At 31.4% G+C, this 15,200-nt stretch overlaps 1 protein-coding gene across 4 annotated transcripts in view; it reads right to left on the minus strand.

The window, feature by feature from the left end:
• Nucleotides 1-15,200, minus strand: part of LOC123296741 (CUGBP Elav-like family member 2) — a 430,459-nt gene that overhangs the window by 71,925 nt on the left and 343,334 nt on the right. The window lies entirely within an intron of this gene.

Below are 15,200 nucleotides of genomic sequence, written 5' to 3' on the forward strand. Positions count from 1 at the left end.
TTTTCTCATTGAGGTGTTAAATCAGTATCCTTTGTTTTGTATTTAATATTTTCATATATACATAATTATATTAAAATATATTGTGTATAAATTATGCATTAGATACAACTAACTCCCATTTTCACCCAATTCCTTTCTCTTATCTAGCACTATCTTCACTTTAGTTTCCATAATATATAATAATATGTTTACTTCAGTAATTCCAGATGAAAAACGTTCTTTCAAAGGTAAAGAATCTCGCTTTTAAGGGGTAGGGCGCCTCAAACAGATTGACAGATTGTCGAAAATTCTCAGTAAAATTTCCAGACTTTTAAAAATTTGCATCTATAGACAAAAGTCTTTACAAACAAATTTCAGTAGATGATGGTAGAACGATAGTGATTCAAGTATCATTTTCTCTTTATCCAAATTTTGGCAAAAAACGTAAATTTTCATAATTCATTTATACCACATTTGTTCAAGTTTCACACTAATTAATTTTTTCACAAAAAAAAAGTTATTTGGATCAATACTTATGTTTCTACAGTCTCCACTGACCAACTGCTAAAATGGGACCTTCATATTCGCCTTCCAATCTAACCAATTCCATACGTGATATGCCGAGAGTAGTGAGTTCCATTCCCGCCATCACAACAAAAATTATATGCTAAAATTTTTCGGGTGAAATGATCCATCAGATATCATGTTGAAAAAGATACTCCTATATGTAAAAGTAAGTTTAAGCACCATGGCATCAGTTTTGCGCGGTACAGGTACAGGTATAGGTGAGAATTGAATGCCACACCTATTGGTGTCTTCTCATCCCTGCACCAGCAAATATGTACGGTGTTGCTGGGTACTAGCTCTGCATAAGTATTCGAAGCGTGGTACATTAAAATGTAATTCCCTGTACTACGCAAACTAACGCTATGGTGCTTAAACTTACTTTTACATACAGGAGCACCTTTTTCAACATGATCCCTGGCGGATCATTTCACCCGAAAAATTTTAGCATGGACTTGTAGCTATTAGATACTATTCGTTGGCACCGTTAAAGAAATTGCCACACTTATCTATTCCCGAATAAAAATAATTTGTCATAATGAGTAACACATTCATAGTTAAAGTCAGGAGAAAGCATTCAAGGTAAGCCTTTAAAAAACTATACAAACTAGATCACATGTTTGGATAGTAAATAAAAAAAAGAGCGGCAGATCTAGAGTGAAGTTCAAATTAGTAAGAACTGATATGAATGACAATCTTTTCTTCTATGGATGCTAAGGTAAAATTGGTACCAAAATAGCAATGAGGGATAAATTAGCGAATACCATCCGGTATTAAATAAATAACTAACACCAGGTATACTTGATGTAGACAGTACGGTGTATGAATGAACACTACACAGCATATTAGTCGCGGAAACGAAGCACTGAAGTATGAAAATTTGAACACTAATATGGATTTGAATGCTGTTTTCTGCATTCGATTCATTAGAGCGTCAAGAAGTTAATAGTAATGAAAATGATTCCACTTGTTACTTGAGGGCTTTAGGAGTCGCTGAACACGAATATCGCGTCAGAATTGGTCTCTGATGTTCCTGGTACCCAAGGTAAAGAATATCTCCGTCGTCTTTTGCAGTTCTCACGACATTCGTTATATAATTGGTCCAAACTTACTTGGGGGCTATTTGGGTATTCGTGTTCAGCTACCATAAAAACCCTCGAGTAACGAGTTTGGACTGATTATAAAACGAATTTCCCGAAAATTCCCAGAGACGGCAGGGATATTGTTCCCCCTGTGCACGAGGTACCTCGTTGTCGCAATATTCGTGTTCAGCGACTCCAAAAACCCCCGAGTTACAAGTTTGGTATCATTTTTATCACTATTATCCGAATTTCGAATTTAGTATATGTACAGTTAGTTTAAAATGCAATTATAAAATGCATATTATTTATGCAAATTGAATATTTTTAATTTCTTATAAAAATCAATTTTGGTCACAAAATTTCCTGAAGCTCAAACGAATCGAATGCAGAAAACCGCATTCAAATCCGTCTCACTGTTCAAATTTTCAACCTTCAGTGCATCGTTTCTGCGACTAAAGATTCTCTCTTCATAAACTACACATTATGAAGATTAAAGTTCTTCACGTTCAACAACAATAAAGCTCATTCACTAGCTCCAGTTCCCATTGGTACATCGTACACAACATCCAACACAAGGATTCATATTATTATTATTATCAGGGATGAGTGACAATGAATTGAATCGTGAGCGTTAAAGAATTGAACTACTAATGTCTTGTACACATTACATATTACACAACCAACTGAAACTCAAGCTCCAGCCCCAGTCCCAGCATGTGATGATGATGATGAAAAATACCATTAAACATGGATGGATGGTATGTATGATGCAACCAACAGAGAGAGCACAGAGCATATGGAGACGACGAAGAATTGTATTTTTATTAACCGATTTTCAATTTTACTTCGTTCAGAAATGTGGTCCAACTATCTATAGTAATACCTGTGTATTGTTGTATTTCGAATTGAAGTTGGGCAAACATACGTCGTGATTTATCTCGAATATTAGTAAATTATTTTTTGAAGCGCTAGGACAAAGTACACCCTCAAATGTAAAAAAATAAGTGGAAATATTGTGGAAATTATATAGAACATGGAGGAAGAAATATGACAGAATCGAGATGATTGTGTCATAACTCGATAGTTATGACCAAAGATTGAAAATTTAAGGAAAAAAGACTATTTAAATATAAACAAATGACTGCGGTCGTGGGACCCTAGTTAGGAACGAAATTCGAAATTCCGAAACTTGTACAAAAAACAAATGCAAACGTTAAATACTTTTTTTTATCTTTCTTTTCTAAATCTGTATTAAACATATACTCTGTTTTTGATTACTCACGTAAATAAAAATATAAACTAATTAATTATCATAATTTAATAAATAAGTAAGTGTTGTTCGTTTGACAGGTAACAGAAGAGTAATGAATTTGGCTAGTGTCAAGTATGTGAACATATAGTGGTTGCCATGGATATGACACACACGTACAGCATAACTCACATGCTTACGAGACGTTTTCAACCAGTTTTCTCACCATAGCAACTTGTATTACGGAACTTTGTTCCAAAAACCCTATTATTATAAAAGTAACCACTCGAAACTTGTCTGTCGGGGTGAATACACGAGGCGTTGAAATACTTCTTGTGATAATTGGTTAGGGACAGAGCATTGAAGGCTGCAATTCTTAGTTACGACAGGGGTATTCGTAATAACTATATTTTATTGGATAAACGAACCTCATCTGAATTGACTAATTAAAAATTTCGAAATTTTTCTGCGATTGCATTATCTGCATTCGTCTTGGGTAGAGAGAGAATATTGGATAGAATTGTATTCAGTCTCTTCATACAATGAAGGGTTTCATATCTTTGTTGCTGTGATCTAATGAAGGGTTTACGCATTCGATTAAGGTCTACAGATCTACTCAAGTCCCTTAAAATTATTTGTATCACCCTGTTAGCTTTTTTTCTTTCGATTAATTGCAATAATGACACATTTTTAAGAACGATAACGATTTTCGAAAAAATGGCTTAAATAAAAAATGTTTGTATTATTCTATCTCTTAGCTCTTCAGGATCTAAATTATTTATCAAAGAAACCCGAAAATCAGATTTCAGAACTTGATGTCCCCTCATAATCTACAATTTTTGATGAGACCATTTTTGAATAGGTGACACCTCTGGCGAGATATTCGGATGCATAGGTTACAATGGCCCACCCAGTATATACGTATAGTATGGGTAATAAGTCAATAATTTTTAACAGGACTGCTTAGAAAGAGCTACCTTAATAAAAGATCCAAAGTGAAGCAAAAAATTCAAAGCGCTCACGAAAAGAATCTTCTGAAAAGAAAATCCAGGAACCTAATCAAAAATTTGTATAAACAAGAAAATTGAAGGTATTTTAATTCCTCGAAAACTTTGCTGGTGTAGAATATATGTACAAAAGAAACAATAAAACTAGTAATAACGAATTTAGAAAATATTGCCCAGTTAGAAATATTCTATTTATGTTAGTAGCTCTGAGAATAGTTTTGTAATACATAATAGTAAAATGTTTTACTCATCATCGAATATACATGAATGTGGACTAGATTGGAAAGGTAGGAACTAGGAAACACTATTGGAAAAGAGCTATAGAGTTCTATATCCATTTTATACATATAAATAGAAAATATTTCAATTTAAAATGTGTTTCTTAAAAATGTAGTTTTCTAGTTCATTTCAAATAAAATAATACATCAATATAGAAAAAATAATAGACAGAAAATTGCATTCATTTTAGCAAAGTAGCACAAACAGAATCAGACTTTCATGAAAAATTCTTTATATATTTCAAAAAACTTGCTAAAGCGAACCAGAATTTTAGCTTACATGAAATTGTCATTTATATAAAAATTTCAGAAATAGTTAAAAATTTTTGTGTCAATAAACGAATTATAACGTCAAAGAATTTGATCGATGGTGTTATTTACGTTGAATTAAAAATGCGTTAAAATACGTTGCAGTCATGAACAAATTATGACCCTCGAATAAAAATTGTTTTGATTCTGATTTTAATAAAAAAAAATAATTTTGTTTTGTTTCGCTTTTAGATTCAATATTCTCAGATTCGTGGCAATATCTCTTTAAGAGAAAGTCGTAAAAGGATTCAAATTGAGTTCAAGATTCAAACATTTATCAGATCATTAATAGAGAGGTTGAATGCTAGAAAAATTAATTTAAAAAATTACTTTTTAAATTAATTTTGAATGTAATTTTACAATTGAAAATGGTTTTTCTAAACTATAAATTCAAACGCCAGAGAGGTCAACACTTCGCTTCAGTAACGGCATCCGCCCGGAGAAATGATAAAATAACATGCAGAATGATAAATAGTTTGTCTTACAACTTGCTTTCACTATATTATAACGTAATTTTTCATAGAAATAAGCCAAAAAATGTGAATTTAGCGAGATTTCGAATGTCTCACAGCCTCAACGGATGTCAGTACGTCACAACCAATAAAAAGGGTTTTTTAATTCTAAAATATAACAATTTTGATTAATAATTCATAAAAAAAAAATGGAATAACAAATTTATAATAAAATAAATTACGTTAGGTATTTCCAGCATGATATTTAATAAGGCTTACTATTATATCCCAAAGTTTGAATGGATAAATCCCAAACTTTGCAGTTGATTATCTCACAATCTAAACGACAAAAAATTCGGGATAACACAGCCAACATTATTAGGAACCTGTGAAAAATAGGGCAAATCTGCCGACAAGTGCATTTATGCCTGAAATATCTTAAATATACTTGTAACTTCTCTATTGGAGTGATTTTGACAAAGCTCTAAAGAATATTTAGAACAGCATTTGTTAGAGATCGATTTCTCAAGTTTTTTTTCCAAAATCGAAACAAACAAAAAATTAACAAATCTATGTCATCGCCTTATCAGAGAAACATTTTACGAATCCTCGCAATAAAATAGTACTCAAATTTCCTTATAATAAAATTCGATAAAAAGTCGTAAATAACAATTTCCCGTACATAATCGTAAATTCGACAGTGAGAAGAGAACTACATAAAATTTCGTTTTAATTCTATCCATGTCGTAATTCTATTAGCTACACCAACAAAAATAAAATATAAAGAATTACCGCAGTACTCACAAATTTATTGTGATTACATTAATTGACGTAAACTATATAAAAAAAAAAAAAATCTTTTTTCTGATGTAGTAAAAGAGAGGAAGGAAAATCGAACAAATGGACAGATGAACATTATGTGTGTGGATTATGTGATGACAGTTCACACATACAATGATGACTCTGTCTGTCCATGACGATGACGATTGTATACGCAACAGAGGACATATTCAGCACCAGCTGTAAGTGTATGATAACTCTCTCTAAATGGTGAAGTGTACCTAACTACCTACGTATGGAGTAACGTCGTCCATTGGTGTTTGTTTATAAATATAACGGGTGAGACAATATGACCGCTCTTTTTAAGAAAGTGTATTTCGAGTAAAATCAATTTATAACAAACTCACAAGGCCAGTAGTGATAGATTAACTACCTTCTAGACGTGGCAATGCAGTAAGCTTACATACATTGCCCCCGAGTGTATATAGTCTAAATGTCCAGTCATGTGACACAGTCAGTTTGAGTTTCTTTGACAGTACTCCGATTCAAAATGTTACAATATATATATGGAGAGACAATCAATTTCTAATTATACCAGGCCTTATCACGAAAAATTATTCAGTACTCAGGAATGAACTAGTCGTGGGGGCGGAATTACTCCATTAAAAATTTATAACGAACTTCGATAATTTTCATTTACGTTTACTTCGAAATAAAATAATTCAAAATATTTTTCTTAAATCCGAGTGCCATTTATGTCAATACAAAAAAGTGATTATTTATATTAATAATAAAAAGGGCATTTAAACGTAAGAACTATGAAATAATAGCACCCCGCGGTGCTATCCGCGATTAAAAGAGAATGGTTTTACCCGCAATTAAGAGATTTTTGAGAGTTTTTACCGTTACTGCGTAAATTAATCAAGCTTTCTTGAGAGAAATGCGCCAAAAACACGGTTTCTATATGCTATTCCGTAGGAACTGTGCATTATTCCGTGATAAAAATTAGCCTATGCCATTTTCGGAACCGTAAACTACCACTACCCATGCAAAAAATTTTGTCTATCCTTTGCTCTATGAAATATTAAAACAAATCTATCCCACAGGAACAACACATTTTACTAGGATAGTAGCCTATGTGCTATTCCAGAATATAATCTATCCCTGTCAAATGTTATCCAAATCAATTCGGTAGTTTTTGCGTGAAAGATGTGAACAAACATTGATGGAGAGCTGAATGGATTGAAAAAAGTTTGTTTCATAGGTGATCGGAAGGTACCTCCAAAATCACTGCAAAAAGGTGAACGTTTTTGGTGTAGTTTTTTATGGTTACACTTTTATCATAGGAGATTTTTTTTTTGATGCGGGTGATATGTGACAATTGATGTTAGCGAACTCCAGATCAAAGTTCCAACCCATTTTTCAGGATAGCAGGATAGAAGTGAGCTTAATGCTCGGTGTATAATGTTTCGATACGTTGACCATGCGGAAATCCTCTTCTAATGTTGCACTTTGAACTATCATCGCTTTACGATATATTGCACATTGTTTTCCTTAGAGATGGAAAAACAAAAAACTGCCCCTAATTAGGAACTACCTATATAATAGTTGAATACTGGCAGTAACAAGATGAGTGCTAGCAACTCTCTAGCTACGTTATTGTACAGCAGAAGATACAACCCAACCATAAGCAATGTCATTCGTATTATCCATTGTTGGTGATGACATGAACGATGAAACACAACCAACGGTGGACGATCCAATGAAGGGACATAACACACAGTACACATACACTGAGTGGTTAGTTACTATTATTTAGGTGAAAGGGTGAGAAGTGGGGTGGTACATGTGATGTAGGTAGGATGACATTTACAAATACATGACGCTTTATTTTATATGTGATTCACGTACACAATTCACAGCACGGCACTCTGCTGTTAGTATCTCCTATACATTGTACATAATAAGCAAGCAGTTTCAGAGTACTGGGTGGCCCAAAAAAGTGGGTTGGAATACAGACTAGAAAACATGTTCATGGACACCCTGGACAACTGCATAAGGAAAATGCCTTTCGGTCAAATGTCGCCAAAATTTGGGGAAATATTCTTCTTTTCATTCTGAACAAATATATCAATGATCATAAATCTCGTCAAAGTGCTGTTTTCCGAGATATTCCATGTTTAATTTCCCGATTTTCGTTGAATTTCAAGAGAATCTATAATATATGCAATCGCATAATTTTACCAGAAACGAATGAATCGGTTTCTGCCGAAGTATCAAAAGCAGTTACCCAGCGCTTAGAAAACTGAAAATTACGAGTAAATTGTGCGATTGCATATGGTAAAGCATCTCTTGAAATTTAATTAAAATTTGGAATTTTGACCTGGAACATCTCGAAAACGGTTGGCGAGATTTGTGCGCATTAAGACAACAAGAATATTTTCCTAAGTTCCTGCGACATTTGACTAAAAGTCATTTTAAATATACAGTTCTTCGGGGTCGATTGTTTATTATTTAACAAAATTGACGTTATAAAAACGCAAAAAAAATTGATTTTGATAAATTATTTGCAAATTAAGGATGAACGAGCGCCAGGGAAATTTTGGATTAAAGGCTTGACCTTTTTTATATGAAGTTGGTCTAAGTCTTAATCAATTCTGAAAATTTTAGGGGATGGTTGCCCGATTATTTAAATAAATAATTACTTAAAAGTAGGCATATTAAACATTGGTCTTATCGGAAAGCTATAGATGGATGATATTTTGCATAGATTTCTCCAAAACTCGTCGGTGGAAATAAAAAAATTATTTAAATTAAAGTTAAAATGTTAATTATTGAAAAAAAAAACTGTTGTGCTCGACTATGGATTTATGAACACGGTAGTGGGGACACAAATTAAAAATATATATTTTCAATTTTTTTATTTAAAGTTAATTATGTTATAAATTGACAATTTAAGGCGAAAACTAAGACTACAATTTTTTTGATATCTACAGTTGTATTCAAAACGTCGAAAATTGAAAATTTTTTTTAATTATTTAGCTTTCAATATTTTGAAAACCAAAGCCGGTATCGAAAAAATTTATTCTTATTTCTCGTCTACATTGATGAAGTTATAACAAAATTCATTATCAAAGTTGAAAATAAGGTTCAAATAATTTCAACCACATCTCTAAGCTTGCCTTGGCGGTCGTACTACCTTAAATTATCAAGAAAATTGATTTGTACTTGGTGACGTCACAAAAAATTCCAAAAAAACTGATTTTGCTCAAACACCCGAAAATTTGATCTAATTTTTATAAGTAAGGTATTTATATTAATTTGGGCTATATTTTGAAAGTTTTAGTTTTTCTCACATCAATGTATATCATTCTTATTTCACCCCCCTGTATACATACATTGAAGAAGATTCGAAAGACCAACTCTAACCCCCTTACAACTCTCCTCCATGATGAGGAATATCATCATCCTCTTATTACAACCCTCCTTTTTTCCGTACACACAACCCGTTACTCACTAGACCGACAATGAACGGTGAATGTGAACCGACACACAAATTCTTCTTTCCTATTGTATTATTATTATCATCGAGTATTATAATGGGTTGCTGCCTTGGTGATGACGGTTGAAGCAAAACGGGAGAGGAGGGGGTGCTGGTCTAGAGAAGGCAGGTTGCTGAGTTTGGTGCATCATTATCATTGTCGTCAATATTACTTTGCCAAGAATTCCTAATAAATATTTTTCTATAAATAAATTTAATCTAAGATTTTGATTTACTAGCATGAATAGGTGGTATAGTCTGCAGACTCACGCCCAAAAAATTTTCTTTTTATGTCATTGTTGTAGAGCGGGGGGTTCTTTTTCGCGGGATATTTTTTTCTTGAATTGTGAAAGATAGCCCTTTTTGGTTGTTCATCCAGGAAGAAGATCGTCAAACACATCCAAAATTTCCATTATTTTACCCGTTTCTTTGTTAAACGACACTGAGAATTTCAAATTTCAATTTCAAAATTTAACTCACCAGGCATTCAGTTTTATTGAATATCGAGCTAAATGATTATTTATTTTTTACTAGCTTGATACCCACCCGCTTCACTGGGAAAAAAGTAAAGACCACCGCGTTATAGCCTTCACCATCCACGCTTTCACTTATCCTCCTTCTATAGCACTGGAAGCGGGGATAGGAATTGTTTTAGTCCGACAAAATATATGTACAGTTTACAATTTCTTTTCTAAATGTAAAAAAGTCATAATTCATTATATATCATTCAGTACAGATGGCCAAAAATTGTATCTCATTCATCATTTTTACAGAAATCTTTAATTTAGCTAGAATGTGATGTACATGGATGTCAATTGGATGGAAAAGTCAATTTAACAAACAAACTTCCTTTCACATTTATAATTTATAGGAATTCGATTATCTTCGTCAAATAACAAATAAAAATCGGATCACTGAAAAATAAAATTTTTCTTTCATCGGGAATTTTTTTTATGCAAGGCAATGGATGCGGGCCTGCGGACTTTTATCAATTTACTAAAGTATTATAGTTTATGGTTTTTCTATCCAAGATTTTTCTAAGTAATAAATGTTTTTATTGAATAAATTTTATAATATGACAGCAAGAAAAAATGGTTGTGAAAGAAATTAAGATTCTAAATTGGATTATCGTGTTTTATAAAAATAACGTATTTTCTAGTTTCATTGGTACTGAGTTTTATCGCTTTTGCCTCGAAAGCGGTGGAAAAGTATTTAAGTTTGGTTATCTGATGAAGATTTTTGTTAGAGGCAGCTGAAAGTTCTTGTAGTACAATTATTCAACTTCTTGAAGCTTTCCTCCTGCAAATATCAGGCGAAACTGCCCGCCGTTCAATTCACTTTCAATTCTTTAAATAAATTTTACGGGTTATGTTGGAAGAATTACCTAAGAAATGTAAATACAATAAAAGAAAAAAATAATTTTTTATGCCATAAAATTGTAGACTATTTTCTATCGCAATAAGCAACTTTTTCGATTAAATCTAATGTTTAAGTTTTTTACAAGATTTTATCTTTTTCATTAAAACAGGAAGTGCCTTTTCTACAGCAAAACAAAAAAAAAAAAAAAACTTGAAAACATGTTTTTGCATCGTAATGACTCTGTAACGACTTGTTATTTTTCGAAGTTTATTCGAACAGCAACAAACTGTTAAATTTGATCAAGATGATTAAATAAAAGTCAGCTAGAAAATAGATTCGTCATTTATATGGTCAAACACTATAAATATATTGAGAAAAAGAAATTTTCGAACATCAATTTAAATATATTGAAAGAAGATGAAAAAATATATAAAAGCAAATCAAAAGAAATTACTTTGAAAGTTTTATAGATTCACTTACATCGAATTTATTCATCGAAGGATTGGTTTTCTATATCCATATATACATACATAGTGTATGTTTTATTATAAATTCGAACGATTACTACTTTATTCGATCTGTAAGTCTGTATCTACAACGTGATTCGGGAAAAAAAATCTATGGATAATAATTTTTCTATAACAAATAGAAATGCAAATTTTTCACCCCCGAACATCTTGCTCTTATCTATTAATGATAAGAGCAAGATGTAATAATAATGAGAGATAGAGACGAGTTTTGCCCGTGAGCTGTAGTCCTTCCAATGTTGTTATTATATAATGGAGGTGAGGGGGCAACCTTTTCCGGTAATGGCAAAAAAATCAAAATCACTGATGCGGGGGGAGGGGTGCAAAAGTGAAAGTGAAAATCTGCTTGTGATATGTAATATATCCGCCCTTTTCTCAATATAATTTACGTCACCTAAGAAGTGAAAATTGAAGTGTGCGGATGACTAGTTCTTGCCTAAGAAGTGAAAAAAAAATTTAATTTAATTTTTTGTTTTGACATTTCCTTAAAACAGGGTGAAGGAGATACAATTTATGGATATCTATTAATAATAATGTAAGTAATGTTAATTTTGGAGTTTTTATTAAATAATTCGAGGTTTCTTCAAGATATGGTTCTATTTTCTTTCCATTCCTCTTTCTTAGCAACTTATAAAAAAGAAAAATTAGCAGGAATTTGTGACATTGAAAGTATTCTGAGACATTTTGTATTTGTCTGCCCGTTGTCAGAACACAAGTCTATATAGCTCAGTGTGTATTATTATTAAATTGAACTACTGATAGAAGAAGCAGCAACCGTCCTGTTGTCGGTTGTCGGTTGTTTCGATTCACCGCCCCCCGACAACATAACATGAATACAACAGAGCCTCAAATAAGTGTTGAATTGCGCTTGGTTTGAACTGTCCAACATCTTTCTTTACAAAATATTCTACTTCAATTTAACTAGCGCAAGCATCATGTTCTATATATGTTAGAAATTTCTATTTTATTCGAATATATATTTATTTGTATAGTACTATAGTAGTATAGTGTAGTAGCTATGCAAGTTAAGCAGTAGAAAGGTTTTCGAGGAAGAAGCATTATGTGTAATGTCTTTTATGTATGTATGAGATGGATGAAAAAACTAGTTGAAAAAAATAATAGTACCTTTTCAAATTTGTCTTACTTAGACAGTTAGACTAGCGATTTAGGAATGTTTCGAATATCCCCAGGTTTGTTTATATTTTCAATGATTCTTCACGAGACATTTAATTCTCGTGCCTACGAAGGATTTTTATAAAAAATTTATAGGCTATAACATCCAAATTTTATGAATTTATTTGAAGGTCCAAAATCATAGAATGTTTTTCTGTAAGAATTGTTGAATTGGACACTGCGCTTTGGACATTAAACGAAATGATACATATTTATGTATATGGGGTAATATAATGTATGTTATCCAGGAATTATTGTGGGCTGTCAGCGTATATTATGGATTTATTGAAATTGTTACGATATGCATACAAATTTTTGAACTGAATGTATATGATTGTATAGTATTTTATTTATTTCAAAATTGGCCTTATTTTAAAAGAAAATAATAGTGCTTTCAATCAAAACTTATGAAAAAAAGAATTTTTGATGATTTCTTTTAAAATATTATGTAGTTTCAAATCTAAATTACTTTCAACATATTTAAAATTTTCGAAAAATGTTCTTGTCTTGAATTAGAACCAATGTGAATATGATGGGTGCTTTGAGGATTTACTAAGATTAAGATTTTATTAGAATAACTTCGGCAGTAAGACGGGGAAACTTGAAGTCGTTTAGATAAGAATAATGTTTACTAGCTTAGTTTTACATTTCATGTATTTACTGCGGAAAGAAATATACTTTCTCTTCGTCCCTTAGATAGAACACCAAATACCAGAAACAAGAAGCCCAATTAAGGCACTGATTTCAGCGTTCTAGGCATGCCCGACAATTTTCATTCAATTTTATTTCGAGAAATAACGAGTCAAAATGTTTAGCTAAATATTTTGTAAATATTTTATTCAACCAAGTACACCATTGGAGGGGCTGGTCTCCCTTAACGATGCAAGGTCAGGACTTCAGGAGTTATATCCCCACTACTGATAATTCAAACGGATAATAAATTAATATTATTTTCTTAATATTTTCCACTCTAATGCACTTTATATTTCTAGACATTTCTTGGAAAAGTGAATAGTAATAAATTCAATAATCTAATAATTATAAAATCATAAATATATTTGAAAAGCACTCAATTTTCTCAATATAAAATGTCTATTTTCCATTAATAAATAATATTTCTTTATTTTTTTATATTATACAAACGATATATTTATTTAATATATAATATATAAACATATATAAAGTCAGTCATTTGTTACATTGAGTAACGTCTGCTGTGCTTCGCTCCGTCTTGACGCCCCTAATAATTACATTGACGTCTTAATACATAAATACTAGCTCGACTCATGCGGATTTACCGCTCCCGTAGTTACCGTAACCGTGGCTACCCTGTACCCGTGTCTAAAAACAACAAATTTCATAGAGAAGTGGTGAAAAAGTCAAAAGTCCTTAAATTAATATTAGGAGAGCATGTTTAAAAGTAGTAATTATATGTCTACAGTATTAGGAGAGCATCTGTAAAAACTAACATGTTTGCCTAATAAACTTATTATTCAAATTTATTTAAATTTATGATATTTTTTCGTTCAAATTTTCTAGAGGGTTTTATCCTGTGCGGTACATTTGTCGACCATGAGTATATTTTTCGTCTAAACTTAGACATAATAAGCTTGAAAATGATAGGTGAATCATGCAATTTGATAAAGGAAAAAGGAAGATAAGGATAGGACAGGAAAAAACTTGCTAGAGTAATAATATATAATATTGGTAAAGTAAGAATCGATTCAATTATCCACTTTTTTTATCTACTTACTATAGGTAGTATATTTATTTAACTTTTATTTATTTTATCTTTTAAAATAAGAATGTTCAGTGGTTATGTTAGAGGAAGGGAAGCGAGGGGCCTGTTTGTCTATTGGGTTTTCCAGACTACATTTGAAATATATATATATATATATATATATATATATATATATATATATATATATATATATATATATATATATATATATATATATATATATATAGAGTAACCCGGGTATTCTACATTTTGGGTGCTTTCTAAATTATAAGAGCTTTAAAACTTCAGTAACGGAATGAGAAAAGAGCATTTGACTGTCTATTTTGTTAAAAGTTTCGATTCGCTACAGCGAAAAACACTATAAGATTTATAGTCTAAGAGACGGTATAAGGTCGATTTTCTCCCATCTAATAATAAGATAAGACTTACTTTATATGAAATTTAATTGATTTATAAACACGCCTATCATAGTTTTTCTATCGAAAAGTGTTTATGGCTATTTTAATTAAATTCATTTTAATCAATTTTTTCTATGAACGATTTTCTGCAGGAAAGCCTATACTATTATTTTTGTAATTATATTATCTTTTTTCTGATATCAATTTCGATCGGTTAACAGATCGTTATAGTTACCTATATTGGCTTACCTTTTCATATCTGATAACTTTTCATCTCTTGCTTGCAAAGAGCTGCGCATAACAAAATAATAAAAAATTCATTAAAATTAATTTCATTAAAAATAGCCAAGAACAATTTTCAATAGGAAATCTATGATCGACGTGTTTTAAGAAAATGTTATAACAAATATGTATCTGCTTTTTATTGTCGAAATTCAACGTCATTATCGCGGGCTTGAACGTATCGAGCCACCAGTAATGTGCTACATTAGCCCCTTTTTTTTATATTTAGCATGACAAATCAAGCACTACGTTGCTTTTTTAATTTTTTTAGAGCATTAGAGCATGCAAATATATTCGACAGAAAAGTTGAACACAAATAAAAAGTTTTGTATTTGCAAGAATAACACTTGGTTATCACTAAATTGTACTTCTAATTCTAAGAAGATAATTCAAATACGTGTTCCTAAGAGCAACGCTTCTTTTCAACACAAAAAAGAGACATTATAAATTTAAACATGCAATTCTTTTACATTCAGGTT

Source organism: Chrysoperla carnea, chromosome 3 (assembly GCF_905475395.1).
Source record: "Chrysoperla carnea chromosome 3, inChrCarn1.1, whole genome shotgun sequence".
Classification (NCBI taxonomy): Eukaryota; Metazoa; Arthropoda; class Insecta; order Neuroptera; family Chrysopidae; genus Chrysoperla; species Chrysoperla carnea.